Source organism: Zonotrichia leucophrys, chromosome 1A (genome assembly GCF_028769735.1).
Source record: "Zonotrichia leucophrys gambelii isolate GWCS_2022_RI chromosome 1A, RI_Zleu_2.0, whole genome shotgun sequence".
Taxonomy (NCBI): domain Eukaryota; kingdom Metazoa; phylum Chordata; class Aves; order Passeriformes; family Passerellidae; genus Zonotrichia; species Zonotrichia leucophrys.
The window spans coordinates 12636551-12652924 of record NC_088170.1 but is presented as its reverse complement, the minus strand read 5'-3'; the positions used below and the strand labels follow the sequence as shown (position 1 = coordinate 12652924).

The 16374-nt window shown below is 42.0% G+C and overlaps 1 protein-coding gene across 1 annotated transcript in view; it reads left to right on the top strand.

Moving 5' to 3' along the window:
* The first annotated feature begins 8346 nt into the window (after positions 1–8346).
* Positions 8347–16374, top strand: part of PTN (pleiotrophin) — a 71780-nt gene continuing 63752 nt past the window's right edge. Inside the window, exon 1 of the mRNA XM_064737872.1 lies at positions 8347–8641. The gene's annotated coding sequence lies outside the window, so the exon portion shown is untranslated. The remainder of the gene's footprint in view (positions 8642–16374) is intronic.

Below are 16374 nucleotides of genomic sequence, written 5' to 3'. Positions count from 1 at the left end.
CAGCACTTATTTCATCATCAGAACAACCAGGGGAAAAACACTACATAAAAAGCATTGAATTACATTTGTGACCTTGTCCTATGCCTATGCTTCAAAATTAGGTGTTTTTCATTTTTTTTTTTTTTGACCAACACTGTAGGAATAATTTGAAACATAAAGGGAATATCATTTTACAACATTCCAAAACAATATTTCATCTGGAAAATGAATGGTACCCATAGATGCTGGAGTAAATACAGGCAACACAGCTAGGAAAGTGCTCCTCATTTCCTATCCCAGACAGCTGAAACAAAACAGATGTCACACACACACACAGAAAAAGGGAAAATTAATCAAAATCTAAAACATGTCAACAGAGGAAGAATTCAGGCAACAGGTCACACACTCATATGAACTCCTTGTTAAACACTCGAGTTTTTCTACCTCCTCCAAAGATATGATGAAGGAAATGGAGATAGGCAAATTGTACCAGAAGCACGGGAATTTTGTTAAATATTGGGAGAACTCCAATAAATACAGAATTGCCTTTGGGCAGTTAATTGTGGTTCCTAAGACAAATCTGGTGGTGCTGCTGCTTTCAACTCCTTGCAATTTCTAGATGTGCATTATTTATGCTGTTCTAATCAGATCTTATATTAGCATCATTTAGACAAAGAGAAGGATGCAGGTTATTTAAAGAGAGAGGGATGAATGCTGAAGAGACAGAACTCAACTGTTTGGAAAGGTCTACTTTGCAATATCTTAACATTTAGGCAGAATAATTAGAAAAAGAGTAGCCTGGGGAGGTAAAAACAATTCTGAACAATCTCATGTAGCGTTGAAAAGGAAATTGAAAAAGCAAAAATATTGCTACTGAACTACAAGTACATATATTCTTTTAGGTTCTGAATATAATTCCATCAATAATGTCATGTATTAATTAATTAGCATTAATACTGAAATTAGGACAAAGCGAACCTTAGCTAAGTTCCTCTGTTTTAAACATTGCATAAATATGACTAAAAAAACATTATATCTTCAAAAGGCCTAAAGTACCTGAGGGATCTTAGAAAACAGGATGAGACCCTGTTCCTCTCCACTTCTTGGTAGAAATAATAAGAGTAATGACCAGAAGAGCTGTGGATGGTACAGGGCTACCCTGATTGTTCCCTCTCCTCAAAGTAGAACCAAGTATCTTTGCTTATACCTAACTCCTTTTAAAACCTCCATAATTTCACTGTAGAAATAAATGGTAAAAGCAAAATTATTATAAGCAATAGCTGCAGTGGTTTTGTCGAAATAAGCCTAAAATTAGGATCTTTTAAAGTGAAGTCAGAAATTATTCTGCATGGGAAGATACCTTCCCTTGTGTTCTATTCCCTTCAAATTCCCAACATGCAAAGTAAACCACTGGCGTGAAGGATGTACCAGAGGAAATAACCAAAAGAACAACACTGTGGCTATTTTATGGAGACTTCCTCACTATGTTGACAGTTCCAAGAATTAAAAATGTGAAAAAACTCCCACCAACTCTTGTGAGAAAGGCTCCAAGTGTTAAACATTTATATGTATTACATATTATAACATAGAAGTTTATGATATACAATTTGACACATATTCTGAGAATTTTTCTTGACTCTGGATTTTTTTAGCAATGTTTTAACATTTATATTCTGAGATTTTCTCGTAAAGCATGAGAGGAAGAATCAGGACTTTCTCCTCTATGTTTGCACTTTTTACTAGTGAAAGCTGCATGTCTAAAGCAATCACATAATGCTGGCAACCAGGTCTTTGGGGAAAAAACTGACATCATTTAGCAAGAAGTGTTAACATTGCCCACATAATCCCCATAATTTGCTATCAGAATGAAATTTTTAATGTTTTTAAAAGGTTTTAATGTGCACATTTTTTTAATACCAGCCAGTCCAGGTCTAGGCCTGAGAATGATGATGCCACATTTTGTTAAACTCCTGAGCGTGAAAGCCCAGATCAAGCTGACGTTGAAGCCAACAGCATCCCACAGGAGTTTCCATCAAAGATGGATTATGCTTTATGAGGGCCATGCAACTGGCTCAAATCTCCAGCAAGAAATTGCCAGTAAGTTAAGAACAGATGTACCTAATTTTGTTCTCATGGGCAAAAAAATCCTGGCCATTACATTAACTAATGAGGTATTGCACATGTGCAGGTTGTAGCTGTTCGTCCTCCAGTTCTTATGTTTTTAGCAACAGACTTTTATGAAGGTTTCTTGTTATCTCTGGAGGTGATATCACCCAAATTTCCCATTTGCCACAGCTGTTTCTAAAAAAAATGGTAGCAGGGAAAGAGCACTACATAACCTTAACACAATTTTACTTTTTATTTTAATCTCTTGTGAAAGCATCTACCTATTCTACCTATTTAGCTAGCTCTTAAAGTGCTTTGCAACCCTATCATCCTCAGAAGCAACTATTTTAGGGCCTGAATTTTATTATGTCCTGCTTAATGGATGAGTTGCTGTCACTTCCACAACTGTCAGTCTCAGGGCAGCCTTGTCTTCACTACAGTGACCAAAGTGAAGAAAAACCCCTCTGTGTTTGTATGTGCAAGCTTGTACTGTGACCATTGAAAGCTGAACTAAGCCACCAGAGTCCTGGGAAAAACAGCTATAAAGAACTCTCAGTAATGGTATTTCTGAATATGTTTGATAATTATTTGTCAATATTATTTTTTCAGTGTTCCTTCTATTGCTGTGATTTCACTCAGATTCGTAATCAAGGATTTAGCTGCCTGTTCTGAAGGAGAACTCTTATCATTTGATTGTGCATAAGAAAAACTTGTTAAAACCACTTATATTTGTCTTTAAAGGTGAAGTTTAGCATCATTATAATCACACAGGTGAACTCTTTACAACCTGACAAATCAGAAGCAGAGAGAACATTCTGGTAAGTGCAATTTCTTCTTTGTTCATGCATTAAGGCTGAACAAAAAAGTTGTGCTGGTTGCATCATATTGTGGATGCAAAGGGTGTTATGGTTGCTCCCAAAACACTACCAATTCACCCTATATGGAATATAGTAACAAATATTTTTTTTATTATATACACACAATTGGATTGAAAGCTAGTGATTATGTATTTCAAAACGTGGTTACTAGACTTTTAACTGGAAAATAATGTATTTCAAAACGTGGTTACTAGACTTTTAACTGGAAAATGTTGTTCATCATGATTTAGCTCATAGGGAAAGGATCAGAATACTTCTAATTTTCCAATCACTTTCCTGCTATGAAGTTAGAGCCTCTAATCTGTTATTGCTAGCTTGGCAGAGAGTAAAATTGACCATTTCAGTCCAGTGCCCAGGGCAAAGCTATTTAGTACTGTGTCTGATACTAGCTGATTGCCTTAATGAAACATCAAGGACTGATTTGGTGGAATTATAAATCCTATCTTCTCTACTTCTAGAGCCAGTTCTTTCATAGAATATTTAGGCACGTGGGTACAGAGCCTTGTGAAAAAATAGGTTCTAGCAAATCAGGTTCTTCCTAGGAGAAATTGAAAGGGACATTTGCATTCTAATTGTAGAGCAATTTTCTGCCATAAGTTTGAAATCAATTAAAAATGTCTATTTTATTGGTTCGTTTTCCAAGGAAAAACATGTTGTTTCTGCATTTTGCTTTGATTTTACAATGCATAGTGACAAACCCCCAGAACGCAGAACAGAAGTGATAGCTGTTGCTCACCCCTTCATAATAAAATGCCATTTTCTTTTGGTTTAAACTTCTCCCTAAACTGCAAAACTAGAATGAAATTAACATGTTTTTTGGAAAGAAAAAAAGTGATCATGTACTCAAAGCATTTTTTTTCATCATAGCTAAGGTATTTTATTTTTAATGCAGTAGACTTCAAATCCCGCGTATGTAGGACTTCCATTCCCAGGGTTGCCAGCACAAACAAAAGAAGAAAGTAGTGAGAGAAGCCAACATATGAAGAGCAGCCTTTTAAATGCTGGGGATCTGCAAAGACCTGCTGTGTTGCATTATATTTGTGGATTTCAAACTGCAGCATGCAGATGTATGCACATGAATAATTTTGAGCAGAAGAGCTTTAATCCCCTTGTAGAGAATAGAGTCAGTGAAATGTGTGAAGTTACGACATGTATTCATGGTTTGGTGACTGAAGCTTAAGATCAAGTTCTGGGCCACTGACTTTGTTTTCAAATATCTTAAGTTTTTAGCATATGTGCATGAAAGAATAACCCTTCTGGGTTCATGCTCTTGTCGTCGTCTTCCACATGCCTCTGGGAAATCTGATTTTTTATACTCTGGATTACTTTAATATTAGAGAGTAAGGTATGAATTATTATTTCTGAACTCCATGGATTTTTCTACTCCAATTATAAGATTGATAGTCTCTGTGATGATAGTGTGCAGGCTTGAAATGAAAGATAGAGTGAGAGGGTACACAGCTCAGAAGTAGCTGATTTCAATCCTCAATGCATTCACTAAATAATTCAGTATCACTAATGGAAATCTGATCTGAGCACAGCAGTCGGGACGCAGGGCACTCACTTGCCAGGGCTTGGCAGCTCAATAGCTGGGGAACAACAATGGAGCAAAAGGTGAAAAAACCTTTAAACTGTTGTGTGCTTCTCCTCTCTGCTTTCCTGGAATCATGTTACATTTTCCTGGTGCTGCTGTTGCTGATGGCTGGGGAAAGCAGGGAAAGAAATTGATATTTACAGTGGAGCTGCAACAAACAAGGCAAGCTCAGCTCCAGCTGACCTCCTAACCTGCTCAGCAGAGGGACCAAACACAGGAAAGCTCTTCTTGAGAGAAAATTGCACAAAGCCTTGATCTCTGACTTGCTCTCTGAACTTCAGAGTCAGAATTTTTAAGGCCATCTTTGGAAAAAATGTGCAAACTGCTGTTACAAGTTCCAACTGTCTCCTTCAGGTGGGCTGTGAAATGATTACCTAAGAGTAATGAAAAACCCCAGCTCCAAAGAGAAAATTTGGTGTTTATGCTTTTTTCAAAGGGAAAACCACACTTAATTAAAGGGAGCTTATTATGGGGTGCTTTCTGTATTTTGGCAAAAATTGTATCTAAAGTTGGGAGCTTCTTTCCCCAAAATTGTCATAAACTTTTACTGATTGAATTGAGATTCTAATGAGGATCTAATACTTTTGGATTGCTTATGAGACCATTTGCCTATGGCATCAATCAAAGGTCCTTTTACAGCTTGTTTTGGCCCTAACCTTCAGTTTTCCTTTTTAAGAGATATTTCAGCTCTGTCTCACTCATGAGGTTGTAAATTTTTACTTCAGGTAGCAAAGAGGATACATGGAAACAGAAACTGGACTTCTACAGCTGCCAGTCCATTCCTCACCACTGTTTGTTTGAGTGGAACCAGCAGCTGTAAACTAATGTTAAGGAATTTAAAGATAAGTATCCCTGACAATCTTTGTGAGTAAAGTCTCTTTTCTTGGTTGCCTTTGTGTTCAGAGTAGAAAAGTAACAGTTGAGAAGTGTTTTTTCAGTAGGGATTTTCCTCTATGTCACAAGAAATGCTGACTAGTCTGCAGTTCCAGAGATCATGCAGCAATTATATCATTGTCTGAGAAAAAAACTCAGGATAGACAAAACAGCCGAGATCTAGAGATAAGCTTCTCCAACCTTAATATGCTTTTATTAAAGAAAACATCTCTGTGAAAGTAAATGGTCATAGCTTATCTTCCATGCATCCCTTTTCTCCATGCTGTACTGCTGTTTTCCACTGGGAACGAGTGCCACAGGCATATTTGAGGTTGTGAATAACATAGTTGGTGACCTTTTTCTTGGCAAAAGAAGTTACATTTGTCCTCTCAAAACTGCTGTATTCACTGTCTCATTGTCTTCTCTGTCTAAACAGGTTCTATCTGAATAGCAAAAGTTCAGTCAAGAAATTCAAGTGTTATGCTCCATTAATATCAAATGTATCCAACAGAGTGAGCAATTTGGGGCAAAGAATATTTTTCCTGTATTTGTACAGTGCTTGTTGCAAGGGAGACCTCAGTCAAGCCTCAAGGTGCCATTGAAACAAATAATATGAACATTAAACAACTTTTATGTTTTTGGCAATCAAAAAGTGAGATACTCCCTTTTTCAGTCATGGGTGCTTCGAACAATGATCAGTTCCCTGAGAAACTCTGCTAAACTTGCTAGCAGTTAAATTTTGGAGTTTCTGAGTCAAATATCACACAAAACGAGTTTCTGTGCATGTAAACTCAGGGGCCATGGAAAACTAGGTATGGAGAAAATCTGGGGGCAAATTTGGTCGAAGATTAACTCTTGACATTGCTTCCAAATTTAGAGGCCAAACGAGACTTCTAACATCATGCACATCTTTGTGAAAAGTTTCTGCAAAGTTTCCACTGTTTTATGAAAATGCTAAGCTTTGCAGTGTTTTGGCCAACACTCAGATTTCAGTGAAATCTTTTGGCCCACTCTGATGCAATCTGTTTTGGTTACAATCAAGGTGAACTTAGAGCCATTGTTCTCTTGCCTACTTTGTTACCCAGAAAGAATTGATCATCTGAAACGTGCTACGGTGGTTGTATGGAGAATTTCTTGGGTCTGCAAAGTGTCAACCACTACCAGGTGTTTATTGATGGAAAGTTTCTTTCTCGAGGTGCTTGTCCGTGCTGCCAGGATTTCACTGAGAAGACCTCAGGAAGGCAAGCTGGCTAGCAGGCATTCATTCAGCCTTGCCTGCTCTGAAACACAAATGCCATTGAGTGCTCCTTTCCACTCATCCAGCTGCTGGGAAGGATATTCTCTCCACCTCAAGCCATCACTTTACACTGCAAATCAAAATTGTTGTTTTAAATTACATCACTGTCATTAAACCTGCTGGTGGTGCAAATCCCGAACAGCCCTGCCAGGACTGAGCACATAACTGTGTGATGAAAAGAAGATGTCAAGGTGTGGATGGAAAGGGTTAGTTTACTTTTCTAAGAAGGAGTCCAGGTGAGTGCAATTGCCCGCTCTGGGACTGGCTGTACAGTGCTTTTCATTGTCACAGATGGTAGGTGTTAGATGATGCAATGTGTACGGTGCCAGACAAATTACTTTTTTAGCTCATTCCTCTGGAAGCAGGAGGGGAATCTGAACTGGATTTCTGTGCAAACCTGGAGCAGGAGCTGCAAGCTGCAAACCCAGCTGAGACCTCAGCAGTGAATGGGCCCAGTCTTTCAAGCGAAGGTAGAGACTTGCTCTGGGGAGAGGGAATTACACAGAAATTGCCTGGAGTTTGGAACAAGTCCATGTAGTTTTAAATTAAGCTGTGGGTTGGGGAACACTCTTATTCAGTGGATGTAATGAACCTAAAAGTTGGAAAAGCCTGCTCCTAAATGAAAGCCCTGATACAACTCCAGCAACTGCTGCGACCCAAAGTGTTGAAATGGCAAAAGTTGTTCTCATCGCGCTTTTAGGCCAAGCTGAAATTAAAAGCTGGGGGTAGGGGGGCTGAGGGGGGAGAAGGGGTCGGCTGTGGGGTTTTAGATATTTATTTATTTATTATCTTTCTTTTTTATTTATTTATTTTCTATGTATTTATTTATTTCCCGAGCAGTATTCCCAGCCTATCACTTCTGCGGTCAAAATGGCAAGTCAAAAGCTGGGGGTGGGGGGGCTGGCAGAGAGAAGGGGTCGTCTGTGGGTTTTCAAATTTTTTTTAATTTACTTTTTTATTTATTTATTTTCTATTTATTTATTTATTTATTTCCCGAGCAGTACTCCCAGCCTATCGCTCCCGTGGTCAAAATTGCAAGTTAAAAGCTGGGGGTGAGGGGGCTGGCAGAGAGAAGGGGTCGGCTGTAGGTTTTCATTTATTTATTTATTTATTTATTTACTTATTTTCCTTCTTTTATATTAATTTATTTTCTATTTGTTTGTTTCCCGAGCAGTATTTCCAGCCTATCACTCCCGTGGTCTAAATGGCAAGCTGGAAGCCAGCGAGGCTGAAGTCAGAGCTCTCCAAACTCTGACAGCCAAAGGCGACAGAGGGGCTAAAAACTGCGGGGGACGATTGTACCCTGCAATCTGAATCCCCGCATCGGCCAGATTGTAGGGCGGGGTGCCTTCCTCTCCCTGGGTGATGAAGAGAATGGCAAGCTGCTTGGGCTGACAGGGAACCCTCGGGCGAGCCCCGGTGCGCTGCTCCCGGGGGAGCTGCGGCGGAGAAGAGCGGTTCGGAACAAGGAAAAGAAGAACGGAGAGGAGCGGAGAGGAGCGGTTCGGTCCCGCCCCCGCTCCCGCCCATCGCATCCCATCCCATCCCGGCCCGGCCCGGCCCGGCCCAGCCCCGGGCGGGGGCGCGGCTGCCCCGCGGCTGACCCGCCCGGCGGGCGCGGCCCCTGCGCATCACACGAGGGGGCAGCGCGGCAGCTCGCTCGCTCTGCCCCGCGCCCGCCTGCCTTCCCTCCTCTCGCCGCCTCGCCGCAGCCCGGGCTCCGCCGAGTCGAGGCGCGGATCAGGTTCCCTGCCTGCAGTATAAAAACCTCGGCAGAAAGCTCCGGCAGGGGAGAGAGCGGAGCCGGGCGTGAGGAGCGCAGGGACGCGCGGCGGCAGAAGCGGCCGCTGCTCACCGGGAACGGTCGCGGCTCGCCCCTTTCCGTTGCGGGAGAAGCGCTTTCTGCCGCCACAAGTAAGTCCGAGGCGGCGGCGGGGACTCCCGGGGAATGCCCGAGGGATGGAGCCTCCAGCGCTTGTTCTCCCGGGGCAGGTGGGGAGCGCTTCCCCCGTCCCTGCCGCGGCTCCGGGACACTCCGGGTGCACCTGAGGGGACACCTGGCTGAGGCGGTGGGTGAGGTCTGGGAGTGCCCGGGAGCAGGAACGGGATCTGTGCCGGGCAGGCAGCGCTGCCGCCGTGCTTCGCTCCCGGGGAGGGTTTAAATGCCAGCGCAGGGTGAAGGGACAGCGGTGGCCGTGGGTGACAAAGCGGGGAAGGGCCGCAGGGGTGCTCGGACAGGTCCCTTTCGAGAGGACAAAAGGGCAGCGGAGCGCAAGCCCCCGGCGGGTCCCAGGTACCCTGTGCCAGGAACGTCCCGGCTACAACTCGGGAGTTTAAATTGTACCTTCGGCTGGTATTTTCCTTGGGACTTTGCCTTCTTATCCCTGATTCACTCCTCGCGAAACAATTAAATCTAGCAAGTGGTCATAGATCTATCTGAAACTGCCATCGTTAGTTTGTGTCTTCTCCTTCCTCGGGAGGGGTAGGCTGGGGGAAAATCTGAACTGACAATGGTGAAAACACAGTTTCCTCTTTGTTGAACGTGTAAGTTATTCTGCAAGTGTTTCATGGTCTGCAGCCCCGGTGCCTCTAACTCCTTACCCTCCTTTCTTCTCTCCTTGTTAAAAAGTACAACTTTTCATAGGGGAGAGGTAATTTTCATCCTGTGTGAGCTCATCTGCTCCTTTTGCCTCTCCCACTTGGCCGTGGCACCTCTTCTCCAGTGGCTTTGCCTTGCTGGGGAATGGCCACTGCACTTTAACCTGGTGGCACCCTCGGGAGCTGGCTCCTGGGATGCACAGCTGAGAGACTGCCTGGCTCTTGGGGGCTTTAGGGAAACCTCTGTGACAGGAGTTAAATCTTCCTCTGTCTCATAACCCTGCAGCTATGGATAGTGGTGTTTTAACTGGATCCTGCTTGCTTGCAGTGACTTGTGTTACAGCTGGGGAATATTTTACCTGTGGCTCATCAGCTCTTGAGTTGATGTCCTTTCCTTGTTTTCCCTCTGGGCACTGATTTTTTTTGAGCTTTTAGCAAAGCTCAAATTTCTGAACAATAAATAAACGATGTGTGTAACTGACTGTATTAGGGAGAAGGAAAGGAAGGGATGGACAGAGAGAAAGAGAGAAGGAAAGTAAAAGTTGTTACAAAGAAATACCCACCAGGTTTTTATGTGTTCTGAGCAGTGTTCTTGAGCTGATTACAAAACAAAGTTAATGCTTCTGTGTATTTGTTTTACTTTGTTTCAGTTTCCTCCCTGAAAAAGAATAAGAATTAAAAAAAAAAAAAATCTAAGCTTTTGATTATGAGAAATAGTTTGAAGGGAAAAAGGAGCCAGTGTATTTGTGACAAAATTTGTTAATTTGCTGTAGGAAAGAAAATTTGGAAGTTCATGGAGAGGGTACCTCATCAAACTAAAAAAAAAAAGAACCCAAACCCCCATAACTGACCCCAAAAAGCAGCAAAGCCAATTCCTGCTGCATAATTTAGCAACTTTTGCTAAAGAGAAGGAAAGTGGAGATTTATTGAACTCCTGTCTCCAGGCTGAGCTAAACTCTTCAGTGATTTTTTTATGTCTGAAGCTTTGGGTGAAACTGAAGGACAGAAACTCACCGACTTTACTCAGAGTCAGCTCTTGGGTGGGGAAAAGAGAAGCCAGCAACAAACCTATCTTTTACAAATGGTAAATATTTATTTATAGTGTAGAAGTGGCCTAAGAAAACCAGGTTTTTTGCAGTTATCCAGATGTCTATCCCCAGTTATTTGAGATGCACTCTGTGGCTGATGCATCCTTGCCAGCAGAAGGTTTGTCTCACTATAGGATTACAAAACATAGTGCTGCTATCCCAGTACCATATGCCTGACACTGGGGACACTTTGGAGGCTTATCTTATTCCTGACACAGCTGTACTGGTGGATGTTTTGTGTAGATTAATCTTTCTGCCATGAATGTGAATATTATTACTTAGTGAACTTCAGCAGTCATGGCTTTGGCAAGGTACTTCCTTGACATGTCCTCTATTTCTTCTTGATCATTCTGGGAATGCTTGTTCCTTACTCCTTAGACAACAATTAAAAATAATTCTTTACAGGAGCTCTGAAAATGCATTCATTTAACTCATACTATTTTTTTTTTTCTGTGTGCGTGTTTGTGTGTGTTGGGTTTTTTTTGTCAAGGAAAGTACAATTTATCTAGTGTTATGGTATAACAAGTGTTTTAGTGTAAGACTAGGGCATTAGGGATGGAGCTGGCATGGCTCATTGCTTCTGCTCTGTTCAGGCCCCCTCATTACCTACATTCCCAACTGTGGCGTTTTCTGTGGGAATTGCTCTTTAACAATGTACGCTTTGCCTGGATATTTACAACCTCTTGCTGGTCAGTGTATCAAAAGCATTTTCATTTAGAGGATGCATTTCAGGACTTTAATTGAGGAAATCTCTTTGTTCCAGGGCTCCATAATAAACCATACAAAATGCTGTCTTTGAACGAAGTAGGTCACTGTAACGCGTGCACACACAGAGTGATTCTCATCTGCTTAGGGCAGCCACACTCGCTTGAGCCATATCCCTGGCGAGCCTGTCCCTGATTTATCCTCCTTGGACTGCCTTGTTCACAGGGAGCTTATGCTGAAAATTCACTGCTGGAGGTCATTCTCCATTCTTGGCATCTCTGGCAGCCTTAAGCTTAAATTGCAGCTTCGTTTTCTATCCAATCAATACCACTCTTATGTCACTGAGTTTCCATGGTGCCCCCAATCTTCTGTCTACATATTGATGTCTGACAGCAGGAATAGCATTCTGTGTCGCTATATATACTTACCAAACCTGTCAAAACTATTTAGGGTCTGTCTCACTAATTTATATCCATATCCTGATATTATTTGTATCTGTTGAGCTTTGACTGATGGAACTTGCTGCACTAAGGAATCGGCCCCAACAATGCACTCCAGGCATGGCTCAAGGGATGGAGGTTTTGAGAAAGGGGAAAAAGACTCTCTTCTAGAGTAGCTGGGGCAGTCTAGAATCCTTTGAGCACAATAGAGTCGTTTTGAAAACATCCAAGTCTCAATGGCTCCAAGTTAATGCTTTGGAAATCATTCTTCATTGTGCTGCTCTGAATGCACAGAGGGTCCTCTGCAGTGGAGCCGTGGGGAGGAAAATAGAAAAGTGGGCATTGTCAAGTGCTCAATGTGTGTTTGAGGGGAGTTTGGGGAAATTTGAGTTGCTTGTCTGACATCAATTTCTTCAGCAGAAGCACTGTGGAAAAATGGAATTAGAGGAGCCAGCAATGTCTTCTGTAATGTGGATGTTTTTGTTTTACTACAATAACCCACAGAGCAGAGTGTTGCATAAGAAATGGTGTGGTGGTGTCTCTCTGGACTGACAGAGCAGCAGGGAAAGCACATGAGAAAAGGCACATCTTCTGTATATCACTAAATTTCAGGGCACTGACTACTTGTTACTCGTGTCAGCAGTATTAGGCACTAAATAAAGACCATATAAATTTTTTTAAAATTCAAATATGCTTTGCAAACTGTTGATTTTGGATTGAACAGAAGTGGTCATCAGCTGAAGATCTCTTTAATCCCACTGCCTTCAACATGAGCTTGATCCAACCCATGAAATAAGAGCTGGCAGACAGTATGGAATTTGCTTCTTAATATTTTTCTTGTTCTGAGTTGCCAGAAAAAGTGATCTTGCGATGCCAAGTTCATCAATACTTTTCAGACTCTCTTCAGGCTCCTACAGTTTTTTCCCTAGTGAAAAATAAGGACCTTGAAGGTTTAAAAGGACCTGTTGCAGGTGGTGGTATTAAAGTAGCTCAGTTTATTTTCAGCAATGGTTCACCCTACCATGGTAGAAAGGGTCAGCAGGACTTCACCTAACTCTTGGCAAATATGTCTCACCTTCTTTTATTCCAAGGAACAGAACCACTGTGCCATTTCAAAATATCTGGCTCTACCTTCTGCAGTGGCACTGTGATGATTTTCTTATTTTTTAACTTTTTTATTTGCTTCCTTGTCCATATGTGTGGGAGTGACTTTTGCAAAGCTGCAGTCGTCTTGCAGGCTGCTTTTTCATGTCTTTCAGGCTGAAGATTGAGAGAACACAGCTGTGGGCAGTTTGGTGGGAGATGAGAAGGGGGAGTGGGAATGCAATAAAAGAGAGCTGTATTACTGATAAAGCCAGGGGATTTTCACCCTCACCATCCCTCCACTCCAAAGAGCCTTTCCAGAATGGCACATTCTGGTTTCAATGGGGATGACCTCTGGAGGTGAGGAGATGAGCTAACTATATCTGAGGCAGCATCCAGCTCCACTGCATTGAGAAAAATGTATTAATGTGTTATTTTGGGCCTTAGGAGCACATTGCTTGGCAAGTGCCACTGATTGCATGGCAGCTGCAGCAGAGGGGTAAAGACCTTCAGAGGAGAAGAGGGTTTCAGGAGTTGGGTGTTTTCAGATAAAAATAGTCTTTGGAAATAAATAGTGCTTGGGGCTCCTGCACACTGCCATTTAGTAGACTGCAAAGTTTTAAACTGGGACTTTCTCCTTTGAGGCCTGCCAGCACTATTTCAGAGCTCATTAAATGTTTCACAAGAGCATTATCAAAATCTTCCTCCCTCATTAGTTTCTACACAGTTTCAGCATAGCTTGGACCTTGTAAACATCCCCTATTTAGTTGTGGATGAAACCATCATCAAATGGCTGTGGGGAGGAAAGAGAAAGAGGTCTAAATCCAGTCTAAATCCATTTTTTCACACTGGTCTACAGGTAGCTAACTACATAAATGAAACACAATTTTTGTCATCTTCAAGCAATATTTTTGGAGGAATTCCCTATCTGTACAAAAACTCTCCTCTCAAGAGTAAAACCAGACAGAACAATTGGGAGGGAAGAGAACTGGATGGGCTCTGCTTTCCTTCCAAAAGCCTCATCTGCACACCTGGCTGGTGCTCAGGTGTTTTGGGGAGGCTGGTCCAGCTGAGTGGAGACGGGCACAGGACTGTGAGGGGCAGCTAGGCTGTTTCCTAGGCTGAAGTGCAAAGTTGGTCTTCATCTTCTGAGCTCATTAAGGCACAGAGACAGCTCTGCTGTTGTCTTCATCATCTGACCTTGCTGATTGCATCTACCTGTGGCCTTTTCTGCCCCTAAGGATTAAAAGGGAAAAAAAACCCCAGATAATTTGACTCCATGGGTACGTTCTAATTGACTTCCTTGTGCATTGACACAACCACTAAATATATATTTATCTCTGGAAGCCAGAGTGTCCCTGCACAGAAATAACTGAATTAACTTCTCAGATTCAGTTCCAGTGGATTTCAGGCACAGAACTTGTTTTGTTCTCTTTTTTTTTTTTGTGTGTTTTTTTTTTTTTCCTCAGAGCCATGCAAACAGTGGCATTAGTTTCATAACCATTTAAAGATGATACGGCTCCTGCATTTAAGGCTTCCTTGTTTCTACTGGATCACTAGAACAACAGATTCATTTATGCATGTGTTTATTTTTTTAGCTCTACTCCTCACACATCATGTATCTCCAAGTGCAAAGGAGCCTTAGTAGTGCAATGCAAATGTATGCACCCATCTGTAGCCAACAACAGAAGGCTCACAGTCTGTAGCATCTTTTCTTCTGTGATAGGAGCATCCAAAATGTGCTTATTACATTGTGTGAAGGTATTTGTTGTATCAAAAACTTTAGTTTGAAAGATAACTATTTTAGGTGTTCTGTCTTTTTTTAGCAGGTTTACAGCATGTGAGCAGCAGTGGGAAGAGTGACATTGTCTCAAAACGCCCATTTTAACATTTCTGTAATGCTCATTTAGGCACTTTGTCAGATGGTAAGGGATGGATCTCGTAAGGAAGGTTTGTTGTCTTTGAAAGTAAGATAGGAATTGATTTAGAAATAGCCTTGGTAGAAAAATGGCAGTTCTGAAGTTCTGATATGGTGGTGTCTGTGCAATGGTGCTACAAAGTCACATCTTGGTTTCAGACAACCAAGCTTCTTCCATTTCAATATTTAGTTCTTTTTCAGCTCACCAGAAATCATATTCTTCCTGTCTAGAAGAGATTAATTTTTAACCAGGCACACATACACATCCTCCAAACATTATTCAGGCAAAGTTGATGCTTCAGCAAGAGCTTCATCAGAATAAGGAATATATAATTCAGTCTAAGATTTAGAAGGAGTGCCTCCTCCTTTGTTTTGGCAACAAATTCTTCAAAATAAGACAAAAATGCACTATTATGCTGCTAAATGTTTGTGACTCTTCTTGTGCTTCTTGAAGCAAAATCTCATTACTTTCATTGAAAGTGCCTTTAGAGTGAAGCATCTTTCAGTAAATTAGAGATAATGGATTGTTCTGGTGTTCTGCCTTAAATTGGTAGAAAGACACTCTGTTCCTTTAGTTTACACAATAAAAATTGCATGTTTAAAAGTAGCCTCCCTCCACCCCCCAGTCACATTGAACAGAAATAATCTGAAGTTCTTTTTCTGCCTGGGATGGTTTCACCTGGAAAACCTGTAGGGTTTTTTTTTTACTGTGTAGGGATTTAGCTTGCTTTTTGGTGCTGAAAAGCTCCTGAGATGCCATGGTTGCTCCCCAATAGCCTGTGCCACCTGAGTGCCTGGCTGTTTGCTTGGGTTGCTGCCTTCCCAGAGGCCAGAGAGATATTTTCCTTTGTGTGTGCAGGAGTCACTTGCTTTTATTAGCAGCCTGTCTGGCTGCAGCTGATACGCAGTAGGGACGGCCGGGTGGAAAAAAAATCTACTGGCCAACAGATAGGATTTTCAGCAGTCTTCCAAAAATGCTGCAAGCTTTGATTCAGGAACTTGATGTCATTTCACTTAGTAAATCCTCACTTTGCTAAGCTGTCCCTTCAGCCCGTGTTTCTCGTCCGATTTGCGCGTTGTCAGACGCTTTTGCTAATCTCTGTGGTTGATGTTTGCTGAAGTGATTATTTGGCAGGAGCGTGTGAGCAGGCGTGTGTGTGTGTGTGATTGCTGCTGGCATGGCAGTTGGTATGATATGGCATTAGCATACTTGTTCTGTGCTCTGGGCCTCCTCCTCTTCTAGGCTTATTTATGCAGCAGAAGGGACCAAAAAAAATAAAAACCCCACAAACCAAATCAGAAACCCATGTGGGAGCTGGTTATGGTACAATGATCCACTGGCCAGTTTGACCAGAGATCTGCAGAGTTCAGGGGAGCCTGAAGGTTGCTCTCATTTTCCTTCTAGCATTAATCCCAAATAGACCATCCACCAGCAGAGGATTTGTGAAGAGCTGGCAGGGATTATGGGCTGCCTACATAGAGGTGTCTGCATTGAATTTGGTCCTTGCTGTGCTTGCAAATACCGTGGGAAACTGTATTTATGGGGTGGTAAAGAAGAAAGGGCAAGTTCCTCTCCCTTAAGATTTGTTTAGCTCAAGAGTCTGTCATTAAATAGGACATAGGTTTTAGTTTGTATTTTGGACTCATTAATATTGAGGGGTCATTGGGATTAGAGGTGTATGTGTTTTAAGAGGTGCTGTTCTCTTCTTTCCATCACTTGCAATTTGAGCTATAGTCTGTGTGTGTCTTGTGCATTGCTGGAACATTTTTATGGGCTCTGAGCTACCTCACTGAGAACAGTGGAATTTACTTAGA